Below are 23,870 nucleotides of genomic sequence, written 5' to 3' on the forward strand. Positions count from 1 at the left end.
AAATTTTTTTTTAATGTGGTGTCCTTGACATGTTACATTTGAGACAACAATGTGGCAGAATGACTCAATTTCATACATAATTTATAGAAATTTTTTAAACTCTACATTCCTTGAGTCATTTTCATGTATAATTGAACTTAACTTGCATTTGGCTTATTCTGAATTAGGAAATCTTGTATTGGATCAGGTCAGATTTATACACGCTTGGCATCTCAATAAGCTAGGGCATCTCAATAAGAAGCCAATTCTAGGTCATTGCTAATTTTCCAGATAGCCATGAATCTTATTAAACTGAAATTGAATTGATGTGCTTTAAAAGTCTGAATTAGGGGGTTGAATATGTGAAGATAGGGATTTTTTTCACTTTCTGTGTATTTTCTTTCTTTCTCTTGAAATAAATTCTCCCCAAAATCTTTGTGGTTGTATTGTCTGGCTTTAATGTATTTATGCTAGCTCTAAACAAACATCAGAAACCCAGTAAACTTCTAGTAAAACAAACAAAATATGTGTAACCTAAGTGTAGCTTAAGTGTAACCACTCTTAGGCACTCTGAAGCATTTGCTGAGGAAAGCCATTTAGATGCTTAGAGATTCTACAATACATAACCTCGCATACATATGGATAGTTCCTTTCTTTGCACAGCATAGCTGATCTTGCACAAAATAGGACAAAGAACAGAAAAATGGGTGCACAGAGGGTGCTAATTTGGAAGATGTGAATTTTTCTTCCCAGTCTTATCACATGAACACTCACAGTAGTTGCTGAAATGTCCAAAAATAGGAGCCTGCAGCCCTAACTATAGCCTTGTAAAACAACTAGAGACCCATAATGTCTCTCCTATTAGAAGGATTTGCAGTTTAGAAAGCAGATAATTTGGCGCAGCACATTTCATGCACTCTCACTAGGTTTGCAGAATATTTCAAAGCACAGCAGAGCTCAGCAATACAGGACTACCACTTTAATTATCATTTGTCTTAGGTTTTATCACCTCAGATCCTTTTGGCCTAATTTTGATCCATATTGGCATGCTAACAGGAAGCTGGAATGATGGGGAAAGAGAAGGAAGAAGAAACTCTACGCGATATTAACATTCATGTCAGCAAACAGTTCCCAAAGTCACACTACTATATGGTGTGACCTTGTAGAATCAAAGTGTAAATACAAGGGGAAAGAAGAACATTCATAAGAAAGGCAGCACTTGGGAATGTCACCGTATTTACACTAGTATCACCATTTCTCTAGGACATCATTTGCTTGCCTTTTCTCCTTATCATTGGATCTTAAACACTTCCTCAGTTCTACAGATTGGATTTCAGTACCAGCTCAGCAGACACTTCCCTAAGACAAAATATCTGGAGAGGCAAATCTGGTTTGAACATTGAATAAAGTAGTTCTTTAAAACCTTTAAAGCAGGCATGGGACTTTGTTCAACAAGGTTGGTCTCTGGTATGGCTGCTCACTTAAATGCTAAAGGTAAATTTTGTGTTCCCGCAGCTCCTGGAATTGATGCATGTAAGGTGAACGTTTGTTTCTGTTACTTTGTACAACAGATGAGTTACTACATTTTCATTGCCTCTCTTTGTAAGGTCTCCCTGAAGGCACTGGGGATGCATAGGCCTGAAAGTCTAAAATGTCTAGCCTTCAGAAATTTTGTTCTTGGCAATAACATACAAAAATAGTATTTAACCTTCTGTCCTTATCTGTCACTTCATAAAAGATATTTTTCAATGTAAATATGTGTACAGGAAATCAGTAGGCTAAGCAAATAAAGTACCAACACCATTATTTAGAGCACAAACATGCTTAAGGATTTTTTTGTTCTGCATCACTGTAAGTGTAAGAAAAAAAGAACCATAATTATAAGCAACTGTAAATGTATTCTGGGATTGCATATTTATCTGTAATATGGCTTGGTTTTTTTCAGATTAAAGTTCAAGGTTCCTGGAAAAATTGTGTGCAAAACAGTGATAAAGAATTTGCAGGAGTTCAGGATGCTGAAAAAAAAGAACATATCTGAAATCTAGCCATTGATGCCACATGAGATCTGGTATTTTGAGAATGAGGCCCTGAATTTTTTGTTGCAGCTTTATGAAGCATTTATGTGTTTAAAGATGAAGAGAAACAGATAGGGAGATTTATAGAAGCACTAAAATGTTGGTCCTTAGTCAATGAAAATTAAGCATACAAGCCAGTCAGATGCTTCTATATGTCTAGATGTCCAGATGCATATCTAAAATTAGAAAACATTTAAAAATCAATTCCTTTGAAGCTACAACCTCTCATAAAACATATCAGCTATCTGAGTATCCAGGGATGGATTGCTCCCAGCCTCAGTTTTTATTTCAAAGATGAAGACAATTGAAGCATCAGTTGTGGTGTCATTGGGTATTAAATTTCTATACCTATTTGATTGATCTCCAGCCCTCCCCCCCCTTCCCCCCGACACATTATATGTTATTTAGCATCACAGTCTGGAAACATAGGAAAACATGTTTTCCCTAAGGGATAGTACATGAGCTACAGTAACTTTTCATATGTCACAAAAATAAGGTGAAGTATTTGGAGATGTTTTCTCCACTGAGATTTTTAATTCATGTAGAGACAGGTAAAAATGGCAGCGTTTTGAGATTTATTGTCCCACAATGTAGAAAGGACTTTTTCCTGTTTCACTTTCAGCTTGTTTGTGTGTTGTCCAATATAGACTTACTAGGAATATACAGGGAGATGGCACATGTTTTGCTTGGAGCAGATGCAAACTTGGATCTAAAATGAGAGGTGTGTTTTGTAAGTTGTCGCTGATGACATATGGGCATGACAAATTCAGGACAGACTGTCATTTAACACCAAGAACCTTACCCTTCAAGTGAGGCTAGATATGACCCTAATTGATTACATCACTGCCTACACTCATGTCTTTGTGTCCAGGAGGAATTGTTTCAACTCCCTTCTCATTGTGACAGATTCATAAGATCGTGTATGTCATTTGAAAGAATTACCTTGATGACCTCTATAATGCTGCAAGTGCTCTTGTGATGCTATGTATTTCTTTATCTCAATTGTATTTACGTGTGTAGAGTACCCAACATGCACACAGAGATGGTGACAAAGAAGCAGAGAATAGAATATTCTCAGTCCTTTTTGATACTGAGGCTTGCAGGGGGAATTCTAACATGGAACACGACCGTTGACATCTGATCCCCCAGTATTTAATTTTCAGGTTTATGTAGTATAAAGCAAGTGAGAGCCACTCTGCCTTGATGCTGCCAAATGATGGAAGGAAATCTCACACAGGCAATGTAATGATCATACTCACTGGCAGCTTAGAAGTACTGATTAGAAGAAATGTATTAGGCTTTAGCTGCAAATCTGAAAGTTTTGCTTGATACACAGTCACCTACAGGTGACTATGGATTAATGATGGGAGAGATGGCTGCTTTCCATGTAGTGGCTTTCTGGCTTGCAACCAGCTTCATATTACCTTACAGCCTAAGCAAATTTTCAGGGATTACTTAAGTCCAGAGTGACATGAGGAAGCGCTATCAAAAGAAAGGGAAAAAAATGGGGATCGGCTCCTCAAAGAAGCTTAGAGAGAGGTGAACAGAGTTGTGCAAGATGTCCATCTTCCAGAGAAGACAGAACAATCGTCTGAGTGCCTGAGTCAGGTACCTGACTCCCTGTGACTGCACATCTTGATTGCACATGGGACTAGTTCTAAGCAATGATCTCAATTTCCATATTAATTCAAGGACTGCAGCCAAAAGTAAAAACCCAAAGTCTCCAGGGAAGGGAAACAAATCTCTTTGACTTCTGAAGGAAATCAATATTAGACTGTGCATTGGTGAAAGTGTGGAAACCCATGGATCATTTCCAGATTCTGTGTGAAGAGGTCCCTTAGGAATTCTTAGAATAGATCTTCATCATATTCAGCTTAGAAACACTTCAAGCAGGAGACAAAGTTAAGCTGGACAATTCTGCAAGTAGCTTTTCTTTTGGCTTAGAAATCAAAATATATTTTAGTGTCATTTAAAGCAGTCTGCTAAATCTGTGAACTCTGGCACCAAAACCACCGCCCTGCCTACACAATCGCCTGCCTGGAAAAGTAATGAGCAAAAGAGCAAACCTCAAAAGTGAAAAGGTCACCTTTCCCAGACAGGTTACAAGCCACTCACATACTAGGTGATAGGAGAATTTACATAAAATGATACAAGAAGGCCATCTTCAGTTATATTTGAACTTACAGAGTTGGATCCTAGACGAGAAGAAGAGACTCAGGGGTGACCTTATTGCTGTCTACAACTACCTTAAGGAAGGTTGTAGGCAACCAGCACCAGAACAAGAGGACACAGTCTCAGGCTGTGCCAGGGGAGGTTTAGGCTGGAGGTTAGGAGGAAGTTCTACACAGAGAGAGTGATTGCCCATTGGAATGGGCTGCCCGAGGAGGTGGTGGAGTCACCATCATTGGAGGTGTTCAGGAGGAGACTTGATAGGGTGCTTGGTTGCATGGTTTAGTTGATTAGGTGGTGTTGGATGATAGGTTGGACACGATGATCTTGAGGGTCTCTTCCAATCTGGTTTATCCTATCCTATCCTATCCTATCCTATCCTATCCTATCCTATCCTATCCTATCCTATCCTATCCTATCCTATCCTATCCCCGTATGAAATAATGTGGCATTAGCAGGAAATTCACAGGTGAGTTACAGGACTATGAGCTTTAAGAAGACAGAATACACTATTGGTTTAACCAGGCCATACTCTCCTGGTTGCAGCTGTATCAGTGCAGTATGCTGCCATTCTCAGTCTAATCCTTAAGGCAAATCATCACATTTCCTGTGTCAGAAATATTCTACTCCAGATCTTCCGATGCTCAGGCTGCTGATGTGCCTTTTCCTTAACCTGTATTAGTATAATGGAGGCACCACAGTTGAAATGGTTCAACAGTACATTTTTCAGTGATCCATCTAATTTTGAATAAAATGGGTTAGGAAGCACATGCACAAGCCATCCTGATGGCAGTTTTGAGGGGGCTGTTAGCTTCAGCACAGGAATGGTAAGTAGGTGCTGGAGACTGTTTAACTTTCGACAGCTCGACAGAACTGTTTGCAAAGTGAACCTCACATCTCACTCCTCAGTTACCTCTTGGATCTTTTGTTTTTCAGTTTCCTTGAAATCTTAATGTTCTGGACAGTTGGGAAAGTTAAGCCTAAAGGTGGATAATGAAAATAAGAAAGGAGAAAAAAAAACAGTGGAGACTGTAATAAAATCTTGCTTTGTCCAATCTCACACTAAAGGATTACAGCTGCTCCCATTTAATTAAAAATCATTACCAAGACAACCCTTTTACAAAGATATAGTGATGGTTTCTGAACTCAGGGAGCAAACTCAAATGCTGAGAATTTCCAAAATCTTTAAAGACCCTGTAAAATCCGTATCATGGTCATGACACATGGTTTCAAAATGAAACACTTATTAAAATCAAAAAACCCACACATACACAGCCTCAAAGTCAAAAAGCATACAGAGATCCATGCCACACTCCATTTACACAAAAGCCTGGTTAAAAAAGGAGCAAGTCACCATCTGCTGAACCATCTGCTTCATCCAAGTCCTGTTCTTCATTTACGGTCACTGGGATAGGAGCTTCCACAGGAAAAAAATGTTCAGCATCATCAGAATCCCCAAATAAATATTTAATACCTTCTAATACCACCCTCAGCTTAGTCGCAGTTCTGGTTTCAGGACAAAATTTTGGCTCAGGACACAGATTTGACTTAGCTGGTGCTATACTTCACAACTGAGGACATGTTTTTAAACAGCACTTCAAGCACTAGTGAGTTGATTTAAGGGGTTCTGCTCTCTCAGCTTTAATGCTTGCCATGGAATGAGTAGTCCATAGCCTTAGCAGAGAGCCATTATTTGATGAGACATTATTGTCTGAGCCTGTGGAGTTGTGGCTGTTTGCACAAATGGTTGAGTTTTGCCAAGTGACACTGGTGTGCTTTCAGTTTAAAAAGGGAGACTTGCAAGACATATATTACTTTCCATATAACCTGGCAACTAAATACTATAATTTTTTTCTTCCTAACAACTATTTAATCTAAGCTTACCTTTATGTTTAGCCTAACAATGAGCACTCAGAAAGAAATTACGTCCCTGCCCTTCCCCTAAATCAATCCTGCTGTCAAAGAACTCTGTGTGTGGATGTGATGTGAGCACAGAAGGGTAGAAGTTTGCTTTGACAGTTAAATATTTCCTCATCAGTTCACTCTTGTCCATATCATAGAAGCCTGCACAGGCAGGCAGAATACCAGACTTTATACTTCTATACATTGAGAACTCCTGCTTATCCGCCCTGTATTATTTACTGTGCAAGCAGCAGAAGATGGAGAAGTACCTTCATCTGTAAACAGTTCACTAAACTTTTAATCCAAAGCAGACCTGTTTGATGCTGACCAAAATGGTGCATCCCCTAATTCCCAGATGCAGATGTCATAACAGGGGTCCAAATTTAGTGGAGATGGGAACTGGCTTGTGACTATGGTGGCAGAGAGATCTAGTTTTGTTAGTGTCTCTGAAGCAGTCACTGCTACTAGCTCTGTGCTTCACCCTCCACTGGATGTAACTACAGCAAAGTAGCAAAATGGATTAAATAAGAATTTGCTCCAATGCAAAGCAGATGAGTTAGTTTAAACTGGGACCTAAGCTGTCATGGGGCAAGTGGGCACAGCAAAGTGCCTTTCCACTGCTCAATGTTAGGATGTTATACAGAGTCTTTCTTTTCCTGCCCAAATCATGGTTTCTTCACTTTATGATTATTCTGCTTATCTCGACTAAGCTCATTTTGCCATCAAACACTGCAGAAAATATGTATTAAAAACATCTAAATATAAAATGTCCCTTTTCTTCCCAAAGTCTTATTCTTCCTTTTGACCCTTCTTTTTCTCAAACTATTTCAGTAGATTCTCCCACCAAGGCTTAACTGCAACAGCCTATCTGCCCAGTTACCATTGCCCCATGTAAATTAGTGTATTTGTTGTGGGATTGAAAATGACACTGGAACAAAAGGGAACCTTTTGGGTCCTTTCACGAGGTTCCTATAGCAACTCTGCACTCCAAACTGTACTCAAGCAGGTACAGCTTAGGGTAAAGTGGCCATAAATCCCATGCACTCTGAATTTTGTCTTCAGCTAGCGATTGGCTTAGTTTCTTGGCACAAGGTCATCTAATAGAGGTTGCTCTGGTATGTCATGGGTTGGCACAGACCCAAAGGGATATTCTTGCAGAAAAGAATATGCTGTAACTGAAAGGCAGTTCCCTGATCATGTTTCAAAATCGGGAGTTAGAAGGCAGATGATAATGTACTGCCATTTTGTCACTCTCCCACCTCAATGTCCCACTTGCTAGAAGAAATTCACAGACACATCAGTATTTTGTTTAGTTCCTAGAATGACAGAATCGATCTGGAAGGGTCATCATCTAATGCAGTAGGCTTTGTTTCCCATCATTTTGTAAGATGATCCTTAGAGCTGTGCAAGGCAAAGGTAATGTGGCTGTAAGCCTTTTACAGTCATATTTCACAAACACCAATTATAATACAATGTGTAAAGCATAAACTAACAGATTTTAAGCTCATGCTGATAATCTATTCTTCAGTACAAAAGGAATTCATTTGCATAACTGCATTAGCCATTGTTTATATAAATATTGTACTAATTTATCATAAACTCCCAGCCTTGAGGAATGATGAACTATGATAGCTGTTATTGCTGAACAATTCTCAAGGCACCTATTTACTAGAAAGACAATGAAGACTTAAAATGAACAAAATGTTGTATTTAACGGGGAGCCCAGAGCAGCGTGCTCATTTAGAACAGGAAGGGTGAGTGCTAATTGCAGCTAATAGCCAGAGCAGATTCACTTGCTACAGCAAAATGATTTACTGCTTCCATTAGAATTTCCACAGAGCTGGATAGCAAGGCTGAGAAAACTGGCATGGAGCTGTGCATCACTGTAGGAAACATACAGCTCTTCTTTGAGCATAGGAACCTGCAGAGGTAATGATAAGTGGATAATGGACAGGATTAGCACAAAAACTCACTGCCCCATGGATACAGCTCAGAGCCATGGTTTATTTCTCTCTTGAAGGAGAGAGAAGTCATCCAGGACAATATACCTGAGCTGGAGAAGGTACAGAAAATAAGAGCTTATTGAGCTTACTCTGATAGTCCTTTCTTGAGGGTGAAATTCTTCAGCATCAAAAATGTGCTAACATCCTGTTCACTCCTGCAGTGACTGGCATATGGGGTATTTACCTTTCTATTCTGAAGCAACATTCATACATTTTTTGCTTCCCAGCATATAGGTTTGTCTGATTCTGTACCAGTTTAGTGAAAAAGAGATAGGACTCTGTCATAATGAAGAATATTCAAGCCATAAAAATGGATCATACTCCTCTCTGGCTCTTTAAATCCCCAATGGAAAAAGCAAACATGATCCATATTTCCTAAGCATTTGATAACTGTCTCTCAGGCCTGGCTTGCTGTGAAAGTAGATTACACTGCCCAGCTGAGAGGGCTGCACATATCCTAGTTTCTGTACTGCATTTGTATAGAGAATAAGGAAAATAATATTTGCAGACAGTAGTTTAGGGAAGCAATTCTACTGAAAGTTATGCATTTGGCAGCATTTTCAGAAGAGTGTGACTATGAGTAACTGTTTTATCCTGCTTTATGCATTTTCCAAAGACATGGCGATATACAGCCCGCAGGTAAACGCAAGCTCATCATCGCTTGCTTAAGTACTCTCATGTTCAAATGCCACCACAATAAATTCAAGTCATTTTAGTCTAAAATTAGATGCCTAAGAATGTTAAATTTGCACACCAAAGACTTGTTGCTACTGCTTTTCCAAATTACAGCTTGTTTCTGCGAGTCACAACCCCAAAGTTTTGCTGGAGTTGCAGCTGAAGGACAAGGAGCTGACTGCTGTCCCAGTTTTTGCTTTTACACCATATTTGCTTCACAAATTTCAGCCATTTGTTTTGCATTGGCAATAAAGAAATCTCAAAGGTATCAGAAGAGGCACTGTCTGGCCTGCAGCATTGCCATTACCTACAATAATGCTGAAGAAATCTGAGTCAGGTTCACTGGCAACACCTAACACTGCAGTGTAGCTCCATTTGGCTGAGGTGAAGGGAAGAAAAAACACATTTAGATGGAGTTCAAATTGTATTCCTTTTGCAAAGTAAGAGAAGATTAAACCTGCATCTCTAAAGCTTCATCACCTTGTTAGGAATGTAGGAAGTAATTTATCTTTTAACCAATCCCATTTCAGAGGCAGTTTCTTTTAATTTTGAAGAGTAAGGTCTCTTGTGAAGATTAAAATAAACATTTTAATGAAGTCATAGTATCACAGTATCACAGTATAACTAAGGTTGGAAGAGACCTCGAGGATCATCAAGTCCAACCTGTCTCCACAGACCTCACGACTAGACCATGGCACCAAGTGCCACATCCAATCTCCTCTTCAACACCTGCAGGGATGGCAACTCCACCACCTCCCTGGACAGCACATTCCAATGACGAACGACTCGCTCAGTGAAGAACTTTCTCCTCACCTCGACTCTAAACCTCCCCTGGTGCAGCTTGAGACTGTGTCCCCTTGTTCTGGTGCTGGTTGCCTGGGAGAAGGGACCAACCCCTTCCTGGCTACAACCACCTTTCAGGTAGTTGTAGAGGGCAATAAGGTCACCCCAGAGACTCCTCTTCTCCAGGCTAAACAATCCCAGGTCCCTCAGCCTCTCCTCATAGGGCTTGTGCTCAAGGTCTCTCACCAGCCTTGTTGCCCTTAAGTCATTAGGAAATAATTTCTGCTTCTGTTTTGCACTCACTCAACTGCTACCTTCATTAATTTTTGAAAAATTCTGGTTGTACAGAGTGTAAGTCATGGTGGAATTAAAGGCTACAGAATTTCAGAGTGTGCTGCACTCCATCATAAATCACAACAGGCTATGTGGCCAAACTCATTTAGCAAAAGTGATATTGCTTCCTAGTCGATTAATCTATTTAAGAAAATTAAAAATCCTAGGCTACCAATCCTGCAAATTTGCCATCATTAGAACCAGGAGGATCCTTATCCTTGTGTAGAGGGCCTGTTTATTTTCTTTTTCTTTTTCTTTTTTTTTTTTAATATAACCTAGCAGAAGGGTTGAACTGGGTGTCTCAGTAAGTTCTTACCACCTCTAACTACTGTGGTTCTATTTAGCAGCTGCCTTACAACAGAAGTATAAATGCAGCCCACAAACTTTCAAACTCACAGTGGAGATAGGAGTAAACCCGTCATTTTTAAAATATGAAAATTAAGACTGGGTTGATCTTGCCAGATTTGGTGAAGAACAAATGACTGAACAGCATAGCATGTAAGGAATGGGGTTCAGATTTTGTACTCCCTATGGAAAATACATGAAAAACCCTATAACAGACACCTCTCTTCTGCACTGAACAATCAGGGCCAGGTCAGCACTAGAGGCAGAGATGATAAAAAGCTTTCAATATACGTAGAATATACATAGAATATACATAGAATAAACCAGGTTGGAAGAGACCTTCAAGATCATCGCGTCCAACCCATCAACCAATCCAACACCACCCAAACAACTAACCCATGGCACCAAGCACCCCATCAAGTCTTCTCCTGAAAACCTCCAATGACGGCGACTCCACCACCTCCCCAGGCAGCCCATTCCAATGGGCAATCACTCTCTCTGTATAGAACTTCTTCCTAACATCCAGCCTCCCCTGGCGCAGCCTGAGACTGTGTCCTCTTGTCCTGGTACTGGCTGCCTGGGAGAAGAGACCAACATCCGTCTGTCTACAACCTCCCTTCAGGTAGGTGTAGAGAGTAATAAGGTCACCCCTGAGTCTCCTCCTCTCCAGGCTAAGCAACCCCAGCTCCCTCAGCCTCTCCTCATAGGGCTTGTGTTCCAAACCCCTCACTCGTTCCAGCAAGTCAACATCCTTCCTAAACTGAGGGGCCCAGAACTGGACACAGTACTCGAGGTGCGGTCTAACCAGTGCAGTGTACAGGGGCAGAATGACCTCCCTGCTCCTGCTGGCCACACTGTTCCTGATGCAGGCCAGGATGCCATTGGCCCTCTTGGCTGCCTGGGCACACTGCAGGCTCATGTTCAGTCTACCGTCGACCAGCACCCCCAGGTCCCTCTCTGCCTGGCTGCCCTCCAGCCACTCTGACCCCAGCCTGTAGCTCTGCATGGGGTTGTTGTGACCAATGCGCAGAACCCGGCACTTGGATGTGTTAAATCTCATGCCGTTGGACTCTGCCCATCTGTCCAGCCTGTCGAGGTCCCTCTGCAGAGCCTCTCTACCCTCCAGCAGATCAACTCCTGCCCCCAGATTGCTGTCATCAGCAAATTTACTGATGATGGACTCAATAATTTTCTGTTGAAAAGTATGTCTTTATCAAAATGGAGATCATATCAATAGAGACCTGCTGGAAGTTGCTGTGTTTCCCAAAAAAAAATTTCTGGATGGTTTCTTGCAAAAGCCTCAACTTCCTAGATGCCTCTGGTGTGAAGGCTGTGTTTCCAGGTTACCTTTCCTTCACAGATAACCTGGGATGTAGAAACATTGCAGCATTTCTTGAGAATTCCTTGGTTCTGGAGTGCTAATTCCACAGGTTAGGCTTTGTGATGCTGCTGTTGTGAGACTTCCAGTTCCCATCTGAATCCACCCATTTCCAGGATGACAGCAGCTTGTTAGAGATTTGTACTGAATGCAGCAGTGTAGAGACTGGAGCTCACACAGGATTCACCAACACCACTGAACAAAGTGACTGCAGTTACTTCACTTATCAGTGAAATACACACAGCTCTGGGTGAGATCTAGCAGCACACAACACTGCATAGCAGATAAGGAAGAGTTGATCCAAGTGAAACTGCCAAGACAATTTATGAAACAATCCTATTGCATGAGGGATAAGCCTTGTCTATCCTTGAAAGAATTTTTGTGGCTTTCTTGTTGACTTCAAAATAAACTGCTTGGGTGTGTACTGTGCATAGTAACTTTACTAAGATTATCAGAATCCTATACTTGTATCCTTAGAGAAAGATTCTTGGTGTCTTTACTGATGACAAACTATCCAGATCGAGTCTGAGAAAGAAAAGTTCTTGCATTGACTCAGAATGTATCTTTAGTAGTTAACTATGTTCACTGGTCTGTAAAAGAGGATAGGAATTGAATGTTTTTGTCTCCTGCTGTCTGGCCTTTTTCACATTGCAATCAACTGTATGACAGTGGTGCTTAAAGGAATCCTTGCAGTGGCCACTGGTAAAGTTTTGTACCCATATCAAATGTCATATCTGTAAAACACTCAAGTTTTGTCCTTACCATTGATTATACAATTGCTACCAAGAGCTGAATATTATGGATATGAAGTGCCTAAGTCTCAGTGCAGGCTCTTGTAAAACTTACTTAAGTTTTCTTTGAGTTCTCAACCCAAATACTAGTCATTTGGGAAAGGCTCAGGGATTTTACAAATGACAGTGGCATGATTCAGACTGCTTTCTTTAAACCTTCCTGCTTGCCGACATTACAGTGTACCAAGTGTCAGAGGAACTGACTTTTTCAATCCTGACTTACTGCTACTGCTAGCTATTACTACTGCTGAACTACAGCAGTGCCTGGATCCCAATTTTAGATCAGGTTTTTAGAGAACAAAGCAAAACACACAGAAAGCCAGAGTAAAAGTCTTTACTCTGATACATAGTTTAAATAGATAAAACTGGATAAAAATCAAATACAGATACCTAGAAATTTGGAGCAACTTGCCCAGGATTATAAAGCAAGAGTAGCAAAGCAGGAAATGGAGCCAGTGCTTCTGAGCAGTTGCATTATGCTTCAGTAGTAAATTTATCACTTTCCTACTATGATATGACTGGTATTCCCCATTTAACAACCCAATAGAGAGAGACTGCTTGACTTCCAGTACAGTCAAGAAGTGTCTCACAACATCTGTCTCTAAATGGCTAAAGGTTTTTAAAACTCCTAATCATTAACTGCCCAGAGAAGCTATATATATATGTATATATGTGTGTGTATATATATATAGATAGATAGATAAAAAGAGAGGGGGAAAACCAGAAAGAAATGGGAAGGCACAAATCTGTTTTGCAGAGTCACAGTATATTACAAAGACAATAGAGGAACTACCTGCACAGCAAAATAGATCACACAGCATCTGCTTTGAACTCCTGCATGCTGCTGAACTGCAGTGATGGAAGAGGTTTACCTTTTATATTTTTCATTTCCAGTGATACTGATCTCCTTCTTTCTTTCCTCCTCCGTGGTGATCTTTCCTTTTATATGTTCCTTTCCTGCAGAAACTACATCTTTCTATGAATTTTCTTGTAGTATTTACAATGTATACAATACTAGCAGAGATTACAAGCAAAGCCTGAAATTCAAAGTACTGAACTCTCCTTACACTAATATCCCTTAATACTATTCCTGCAACAAAAGGCCTTTAAAGAAGGGCAGATTAATTTGATGAAGTGTCAGCACAAGGATTCCTCCTTTGCTTGCAAAAAGCTGGGAAATACCATTCACAGTGACAAAGGTTATGGCCAAATTCCACTGTGCTGCATGTTTCCTTCATCTCCTGAGATCCATAAGAGTCCTTGTGTAAAGAAGTAAATTGCTGCACCTTCAGATCAATACATGCCAGAAATCAAGCAGATTCACCATTCTTTTCAGGGCAAGGGCATGTAAATGATGCCTGAAGTTGAAACTTTCTGCTCTTTGCTTGCATAAGATCTCAGGGGTGAGATCAGTTTTGTAACGGTGTAATTCCACTGACTTCTACAGACTCTTTTCTGCTTTCAAATAAAAATCTGTTCTAAGAACTCAGATTTTATAAAAAACTGTCCTAAAATACTCTGGTAGACCAACCCTACAGTCCCTGGCACTGCTTTTGATGGAATTTGCATGTGCAGACAAAAGCGGATTTAGAAGTTATTAGTTACATTTAAGCCTAAATGTAAAACATCTGATGTAACATTACACATCCCCATGAGTTTTGTTTGTTTATATGCAGGATTCAGTGTTTGCCTGTTAATATATTAGTCAAAACATTGAAATCAGTTAAAATAATTTTCTACAATTCACTTGTAGCCAAAGGCTTACACTGTTTAAACTGGCTCACTACCTCCCTCAAAAGCAATGGGGAAACCAAGCTAAAGATTAATGTGGATTTAGTCACTTTGAGAAAAATACTTCAAGTGTTTTTCCTCCCACATTACAAAGTAACTGAAGAACAATGAATAATTAAAAAGATTGGTCAGCTCTTAAATAAGCCTTGCTCTAGTTTAAACAAAGCTATTGTGATAATTTAAATAAAATCAATTCTATTTTTAGAGGATTTAGTCCAAGTGAATGTAGCTGGTAATTAAGAAAAGAGCACTCTAAGCACTCGCTCTTCCTTGTATTTTCCTGTAAGCAAGGGATGCACAATGTCTTAGAGCCCAGGCCTTCAGACCTGCCTTGCAAAGCCATGTCACTAGCTGCAAAGGAATCTGATGGCAGGATAAACCACAGGAGACAGCAGAGTCCACACAGGCTTCAGCTTTTTGTGGAGATAACTCTGCATTTCTCAAAGAATTCTCAACATTTTTGTAGAATGTGACACTCCCTGGAGTTTGTAGGCTGCATCCCCTGTCTTTATGGATTAAGAGCATCTGCTCTAATTCACCACTTCCTTGATGGGCAAGAGATGTATATACTCCAGTCACAGCAGAATTTAGGTGATGTTTTAGAGACTGAGTCAGGAATTGAGATTTCAAGATTAGGATTTATTTGTTATGGTTCTGATGGGGCATGCTTTGTTCCTCTTTTGTTAGGGGGATACATCTTGAAAAGCACTGAAGGCTCCACTGATCTTACATTCAAAAGCCAGTGAGAGCCTATAATTAAATAGGAATTAAAATTCAATAAGGAAATAACTTTTCTTTTCATGACCTGACTAGTTATTTTAAGTAGGGAGTAGCTTATTTCAATAATCAAGAGAAATAAAGTGGTTAGAGCACAACAGCTGATTTTCAAAGACATTTTCTTAACAAGAGGAGTTAAGCATTTCTGGAGCTTTATAAATCTGCCCCACAGTGTAGTTCCTACTTACAAATGAACTAAAATATGTCAGTGTGTGTTGGAAATGGGGAGTAGTGCTGTGGTTCCATGATTAGCAGGCCCCAGATGGGGAGTCAGGTTGAAAGTGACAACTTGTTTCTACAGAGGAGGTCTGCTTATGCTTCCAACTTCTGCTCTGTAGATCCATCCTCATCTCAGAGCTGTTTCACTGCTCTCCCCTCTACTTCCAGCACTCATTAATTTACACTGGTTTTCTCTCTCAGACTTGATGTTCGACAGAAGGTTTTTATTCAGACATTGTTTATTGGCCTATATGCCCTACAGTACGTCTGCTGCAGCACACTCTTCTCTTGTACATGTCCCAGACATTTCCAGCTTTCCTGATTTTTTGAAAGATGAAGTACTACTGAACAATGGCAGAGCTTTATATGCCTAATAAACTGATTTAATATCTCAGATTTTTCCAAGTCATTAACTCTTTGGTTATTTACTTTAAAATACCCAAAGAAATTCCTCAGCTTGCTGAAGCTTATTCCCAAAGCAGCTTCACATGAGCAGGGGAGCTAACAGAGGATCAGACATTATGTAGCTAATATTCAGCCCTATCGATTGCCATCTAAAAAACTCATAAATATTCAGGCAATTTTGTAACTCAAGCTCCATTAAAATTCTACACCAGATCAACTTCTTAAATTTAGAGATTGTATGTTAGATAAACTTGAGTACATTTTTAAATGGATTAGTCTTTATGTTTTCTATTGTCTGTCCCTGGACTATGATTTGCATGTAAGTTCTCAAACCAGAAGGGTATATTAATTAGCCTTGTCTGAGGGCATTTTTTGGTACGTGTGTAATAGTTCTAAAGTTTGAAGCCATTATTTCACATTAATGAGCAGAATTCCTGAAGGCTTCTTGAGCAGGATTTACCCCATCTTTAACCTCTCTCTGCAAGTGCTTGTGCCTGCACAGGGAATTTTGCAGTTGTACTGTAAGCCCCAGGGAATATGTGCGTGGGGAGGTGATTTCTCATTTCCTGTTTGAGTTTCCCTGTGTAGCCAGACACTTAGACTGATGCTGATGTGGGTACAAACTGCCAAGGGAAAAACATATCCAATGCAGACTTAGAAGGCAGTCTCTGATCTTCTGAACTTTCCTACTTGTTGGGGTTTTTTGTTTGGTTTGTTTGGGGATTGTTTGCTTCTTTGTTTAACCTGGTTGTTGTAGCTAACTGTTATTTTACACACTGCCAGAGATCCTTGGCAGTTTTTTGATTCCCACTAAAAATGCCACACTTTTCTCTGTGAATTATATTTGTCCATATCCCTACTTGTTATAAATCCTTGTCACTCAATGCATATCAATGAAGCAATAACAATATGCAACAAGTTAATAAATGTCCCTCTTAATGTCAAAGGAAAAGGAGAGATTTAAGCAACAGCTTATCTTTAGCTGCAGGCTTATTCACAAAAGGCAACAGGACTGAAGAACATGTGTAGGTGTTTTGCTGAAGCATGGCTCAATGGAAAGTCAGAACTGAGCTTCCTCTGTCAAAACTATCTGAAGTTACACAGATTAAAATGCAGTACAAGAGCTTAGGCAGAACCTACAAAAAAGCAAGCAGATAAATAGTATATTAGGGAGTTTTGTCCTTTTTTTTGCAGAGCGGAATTAGCCTAACCAATTTCCGTGCTTTTGGTCGAAGACTCACTGAACAATCCCATTAGAGAAAGAGAAATTGAATGGGCAGCCAGTTGTAAAAATAATTGATCACCCTTTGTCCTTTCCAGATGATCTTTGAGAATCTGAACTCAAGGGCCCTCCTTATGCTAAGCATGAATTGATTTGTCTTACAATACACTAATTTGGGAGCACTCATGTTTGAAGGCAAAATGTTGCTTGACCAAAACTTATTATTTTCATCTCTGACTTCTGGACAAGTGCAAACAAACTATGAAATATCTGTATTTGGAGGATGATTTTGTCTACATGTGCTACTTTTTCACATCACCAGCAGCAGAAGCAAACTGTTTGCTACATAGACCTTTAGTCTAGCAGCTTTAATATGAAAGCAAGACACAGAAGTCCCAGAGCTCCATTTTCTCCTTAGATACTGGGTAGGATGCATAACCTTTCTATATTTGATTTTGACATAACAGGAAGAAATATACTTGCAAGCCCAGCTGACAGCCATCCTTTCACACACATTATTAATTTAGAAGTCTGTAAGACAGAATTTCACTAAGGCCAAAAGCTATAACTTGAACGTCTCAAAAATACAAACCACATGCAGTTACACTAACAGTAGAGAGAGTCTCTGTAAGATGGCCCTACACATCAGAAAATACCACAGTATTATCTAGGTCTTGCTATAAAGGTGTTCCATTACAGAAAACAGCAGTATGAGAGTTAAAAAGAAGTGTTTTCCAGAAGCCAATACAAATTTATCTAGAAGACCACAGATGCGGCACAGATGTGTCAGTTATGTTTTTTATATATTAGGTAGGATTGCTAAACTCTGTGATTCCAAAGCCACTATTCAGGCAACATTTATAGTTAAACTAATCAACCAAATTTGTAGAGGGGCTAAGAACATGCTGTTTTTAAACTAATCAACCAAATTCATAGAAGGGCTAAGAACGTGCTGCTTCTGCCACTTGCCCTAGAAAACCAAGGATGCTTAGCAACTTGGAATTCATGTCTGAGTGTAGTTAGAAAAGGATTGCAGAATTACACCATATATTACCATGTAGAATCATAGAATTGTTAGGGTTGAAAGGGACCTCAAGGATTATCTAGTTCCAACCCCTCTGCCATGGGCAGGGACACCTCACACTAGATCAGGTTGCTCAAAGCCACATCCAGTCTGGCCTTAAAAACCTCCAGGGATGGGGTTTCTACCACCTCCCTGGGCAACCTGTTCCACTGTCTCACCACTTCTTTCTAACATCCAATCTGAATCTACCCATTTCTATTTTTTTTCCATTCCCCCTAGTCCTATCATCACCTGGCACCCTAAGAAGTCCCTCCCCAGCTTTCTTGTAGGCCCGCTTAATATATTGGAAGGCCATAATTAGGTCTCCTCGGAGCCTTCTCTTCTCCAGACTGAACAGCCCCAGCTCCCTCAGTCTGTCCTCATAGGAGAGGTGCTCCAGCACTCTAATCATCCTTGTGACCCTTCTCTGAAGTATGTAATTTCTTTTTAAATTTAGTTGCAAAGAGCAATATGCAGAGCACTGGATTTCTTCTATCTTTTCACTAGTTACTCGGTCACGATAATTTCCACTGATTAGCAGTATAGCAACACACAGGACCCTAATATCAAAGCCTCTTGCCCTGTGGTACACACATACTGATTTCTGCCATGCCTGCACGTTCTGCAGTTGTTCATGTGCACAAGAAGTGCATGCAAATTTCTGTCTGTCTTATTTGCTAGCATTGTGAATCCACCTTTCATGTGAAAATACAGCACAGCAAAGCATTTTTCTCCCTGCAGATCACAAACTCTTTGAGTGTCCAGAAAAAACTCAAGGTATTGGTACTATCTGAAACAACTAACTCCCTTTAATTGCTGGCAGAAGGTCTAGCTCACTGTTGGTACAGTTACTCAGTGCTAAAGGCAGCTAAAGCTAGGCAGCTAGTCAGTGGACAGCACTAAAAAACCAATTCCTAGAAACACAGGAAGGGAGCTTTTCATAAAGATTCATGAGCTAAATATTCTTCTTGCGCAGCTTTGAGCAGCCCTTTTGTAAGCTTTTTCAGCATATTGATAGAATGCATACATCCTGTATTGATAAATAATTTCCTCTGCAATAAATGTTTCAGCTCCACAGGACCACTCTGTCTTTTTTTAGTCATGGTTTAGACAGCATTTTGCAAAAGAGGGTTTTTCTATTAGAAATATTAACTGGCATGTCTATCCACTTTTTCTTAAGCTATTATATGTCTGGAAGCCTTTGACAACTTTGTTAGGTATTCTCCATTACCATGCAAAGGAAGCAGGCCTTCTTCAACAAATAAATGTATTCCTAGGTAAGAATATTAAATGAATGAAGATTAACAAACAATTTGATAGTTCTTACTGAAATGATCAGACAGAATTAATTGCAAGTGCTAAGAGAACCAGACATAAATGATTATTTAAATCAGTGGAGCCTGCAATACTGTACTAGGAACCTGGAAAAAATGTGCTGCTAGTCTGATGTCTTACTGGATACCAAATGAAAGCCCCTCGTACTTGTTTAAGTCATTCAGAACTGAATACCAAAGATTTCAGAATCAGCAAGCTCCTTAAGATACAAGAACAGTTCTCTTTGCAAGTCTACTTAAAATCTATGTGTGCACTTCAAGCTCATTCCTGTCTCCTGCTAGCTTTTAGTCATTTTTTAATGAACTCTTCACTAATCTCAAATGGTCCTTTCCAATTTGTGACATGTTTTTGGATTACCCAGCAGATCTAATTAGCATTAAGTCACTTTATATCTGAATCAAGCATTTTTCTGTTCCTGCTATCTTCCAGCATTTAATGAATTAGTGCTTTATTAGTGCCTCCAGGCCATGATTAAAGTTTGTCCTTTATTCTGGAAGTTTGAATTGATGGTCCCCTGACTCCAGAAAATGCATTGCCTGTGAACTCAAGGCAGGGTGAATGGGAGAAAAGGAAGGATGGCAGGCCTGGAGAGATAGTAAAAACACACAGTAAGAAAGTCACTGAGCAGAAATCATCACTAAGCTGAGCTGAAGAATGATGTAGTGTTTGAGGGGAAGATGACTTCCATACCTTCCATTCAAGACTGCAGTAGGTATCTCAGGCTCCAGAACAAAGTCCTGCACTTCTCAGCATCATTGGCAGACCCTAGCCAAAACCACTGAGCCTCCAGTGCTATGTCATTCTGGAAGGAGACTCTCAATCAGCTTTTAAGAATACCCATAACTAGCTACAGAAATGAAACCTGCAGTGCAGAACAAGTTACACAAGATTCAAGAACTACCATGGGATAATTTACTAGCTTACTAGCTCACTCTAGCTACTTGTTTCAAGACAAAACAACCTGTGGCACATACAGGAGGCAGCCTGACCTGGCAGGGAAGACAAATAGATAGATAATATGTAGAACATTCAGTATCTGAAGACAGGTTCAGTGAACATTCCTTTGTTGGCCAAGTATGAATGAACACCAGCCCTATGTCCCTCCCAAAACAATGCTTGGGTTTTGTTTGCAAAACCTGAAAAACATACTTATTCTCTTCTCAGCTCACTGGCTCTAGTGTTCTTTTCCCCTCAGAGAACACAGAAAATATTATGCTTTTGTTTGAAAAGGCTATAAAGTGAAACTGGGAAAAGATAGCAATTGGGAATGAGTAGAGGTGGTTTTTTAGAGATTTTTTTTCCCCACCACTTTTTTTCATTTTTGCTTTTAGTTATACTGTGTCTCAGTGGATAATAATGCTAAAAGCTGGATGGCACCCACACACAACATCCCAAGTCAGATATAGTAAAGATAATTCAAGGAGCAGAGCTTCCCTTCAGAGCTCTAAACAGCCACATCTGTCTCAGTCCTTTGGGCTTTTTCCTTCTCAGTCAGCATTTATTTCCACTTTTTGTATCCGTCAGTTTGCATGAGCACAAAACCCCCTTCTCTTTCTCAAAACTGCTCAGACAGCTGCCTGGCTGGAGATGAAAGAAACCTGCAGTACAGGAATCAGAGCAATGTCAGAGCTTACATCGAAAGGAAAATGTGCAACCCAAGTGTAGTCATGGCCACAGCCTCGGGCCAGCCATGACCAAAGCGCTGTGGCCTACTTGAATCTCAAGTGTATGTGTCAAAACTAAGCTGGCCAATATCTTACCTCACCACATACTTCAGCAGCTGAATTTGTCTGTGGAAACTGGGAATTTTACCATCCGTTTCAGTTCAAGGGCTGTGCCAACGCCGCCTCAAGGGGCAAGCAGAGTACATGCCAATCTGTCCTATTTGTTCAAAGCAGATATATTAAAAGGTAAAGTCTTAGTGACTGACAAATTGCTTGCTATGTCTTTTACTGTGCATCTGCTGCTTCATAGCTTTTATTCAAATTTGGCTGAAGCTTCATCCACAAAGAAAGTTTGAAAATGTACTTGGAAAAATACCTCTCTCCTGTTGCCATGTCGGGGTCGGGGTCGGGGTCGGGAAGGGAAGGGAAGGGAAGAGGGAAGGGAAGAGGGAAGGGAAGAGGGAAGGGAAGAGGGAAGGGAAGAGGGAAGGGAAGAGGGAAGGGAAGAGGGAAGGGAAGAGGGAAGGGAAGAGGGAAGGGAAGAGAAGGGAAGAGAGGAGAAGAGAGGAGAAGAGAAGAGAAGAGAAGAGAAGAGAAGAGAAGAGAAGAGAAGAGAAGAGAAGAGAAGAGAAGAGAAGAGAAGAGAAGAGAAGAGAAGAGAAGAGAAGAGAAGAGAAGAGAAGAGAAGAGAAGAGAAGAGAAGAGAAGAGAAGAGAAGAGAAGAGAAGAGAAGAGAAGAGAAGAGAAGAGAAGAGAAGAGAAGAGAAATTAACCAGGTTGGAAAATACCTTTGAGATCATTGAGTCTACTGCTGCCAGTTCTTATGATTTGACTAAACAACCCAAAGCTCAAAAAAGAGAAGGGCAAACCCTCAAAGTAGCTATTTTTTACTTTTCATAATTCTTACACCATTTTGGGGGTTCTGAAATGACTGGCAGACATTTTAAACATATGATGTTGGCAAAATTTCATTTTGCTGTAGCTAAGATCACATGAGCTGGATCCTTGTCAATTTAAAGGAAGCTGATTTTAAAACATATCTAGCAAAATATTCATCTAAACATCAACTTTGATGACTTCCCTGACGAAGAAGAAAAAAAGGCAGAGTTTACAATCAGGCTAAAGCTGAACAATTTATTTTAATTGGCCTTGAAAATGAGAGCAACTTACCAAGACTCAATATTCAGAAGGAAATGGAATTCAGTGGGAGAACAGCTGGGGGAAAGTGTGCCAATGCATGAATGACTGCTTTAGCTTGACTATTTCTTCTTGTGGCCAAAGAATGCTAAGTAAAAAAATGGAGCATTTAGGCACATTGCAAAATACCCCAAAAAATGGGCAGTTAAAAATTAATCATCTCATTGGTTGTTCCCATTATTGATTCTAACTTTTTCTGTCTAAACAGGAAAAACTTCATGAGCTCTCAAGACCAGAAATTTGTCCAGTCCTTACATGTTGATGTCTTTCCCTACACAGCAAGATACTTGAATTGAAAATGCTGTATTACTTAGCACTTAAAAACCTGGCTACATATTTGTTCTAATTACTTTCAAACCCAGCTTTTGACTGTGCAGAAAATGAGATAGCTGGCATGTTAGAGTAACACTGCAATGTTCCATTACTGGATTTTTGTGCTAAAAGAGGAGTAAGTCAGGGTATGCTGCAATATTCCCACTGTTTTTAAAATGAGCAAAAAAAAAATCTATGTCTACAGTTTTTATAACAGACAGATTTTTTTCAGGCTCTTCTCAATGTGATTTTAGATAGTTCCTCTGGCTCTGAACTGATGCTTTTATAAGGAAACAACAGATAATTCTTTCTTTGTCTGTACTATTGCTTGGTTTGCTTGATGCATGGGGCAGGATTTAGACATATTGCAATGTCTTAATATTACACAACCAAATATTGCTCAGTCAGTGTCAAAGAACTATAGAGATGAAACAAGCAGAAAAAGAATGAAACTAGGCATCCTTTTGGAAGCCTTCATGACTTCTCCACACAGATAATATTTCCAGGTTAAGCATACAATGCAGTCTGGATGTCTCCCTGGTTTGGGGTACTTTGCACTGCTCTGGGCACGCCAAGATGCCCTGTAGTCAGGTTAGCCATCTGCAGCAGTCATTTGTCAGGTGGAGTGAAGCCAGAGCAACTCAACAGCCAACAAAAATTTGTGCAGCTGGTCAAAGGACCTAGCCAAAAAAAAGAAAAAAAAAGGAGAAAGGAGACATGAGGGAAATTACCATTCCTTTCAGTCACTGTGTTTCATCTCTCCTGTTGCTGTACCAGCATCTTACAGCCCCTTGCACTTTGCGAAATGACTGTGGCCGTCGTACTACTGTAATTTGCCTACAAGCTCGGAACCCTGCAGACAAGCAGAGAAGTGACTATTTTCAACTAACTTTTGCTAAAGTGCATACACATTTTCCATGAGTTATAATGGCATTTCCAGAACTGGATTCATGGATAGAGTCTACAACTAGAAGAGAACTGTGCAAATAATTTACTGTGGTGCTTCGCATGACATATTACACTTCTTTATCATTGCAACTTATTTTAGGAGTGATTGGTAGTTTCTTGAACATTCCCTGACAGCTTTCACAGATAATTCTTGATTTGCAACTGCACTTTCTTGGGAGATGTTCAATATTCAGAGTTTGATTTGAATGAATTGGATATTCTGCTGACACAAAATAGATCTTTCTATACTAGTTAATGAAATTCTAAACTATGAGGTTGGTGCCAGATTTTATTGATTTAAAACTTCCATTTTCCAGAGTCCCTTTCAATATTTGGTTTATACTTGATGCTTCTGTCAGGGAAATAAGTTCCTAGAATATCTATGAAAATGGAGCATGAGAAAGATTAGCATTGTTGAAAAAAGGTGGATTACCAATTCAAGTTTGTATTTGTGGTTGCAGTTTCCTGTTGTTGATTTCATTTAGGATGAATTTTACTAATATG

The sequence above is a fragment of the Dryobates pubescens genome, chromosome 13 (assembly GCF_014839835.1).
Source record: "Dryobates pubescens isolate bDryPub1 chromosome 13, bDryPub1.pri, whole genome shotgun sequence".
Classification (NCBI taxonomy): Eukaryota; Metazoa; Chordata; class Aves; order Piciformes; family Picidae; genus Dryobates; species Dryobates pubescens.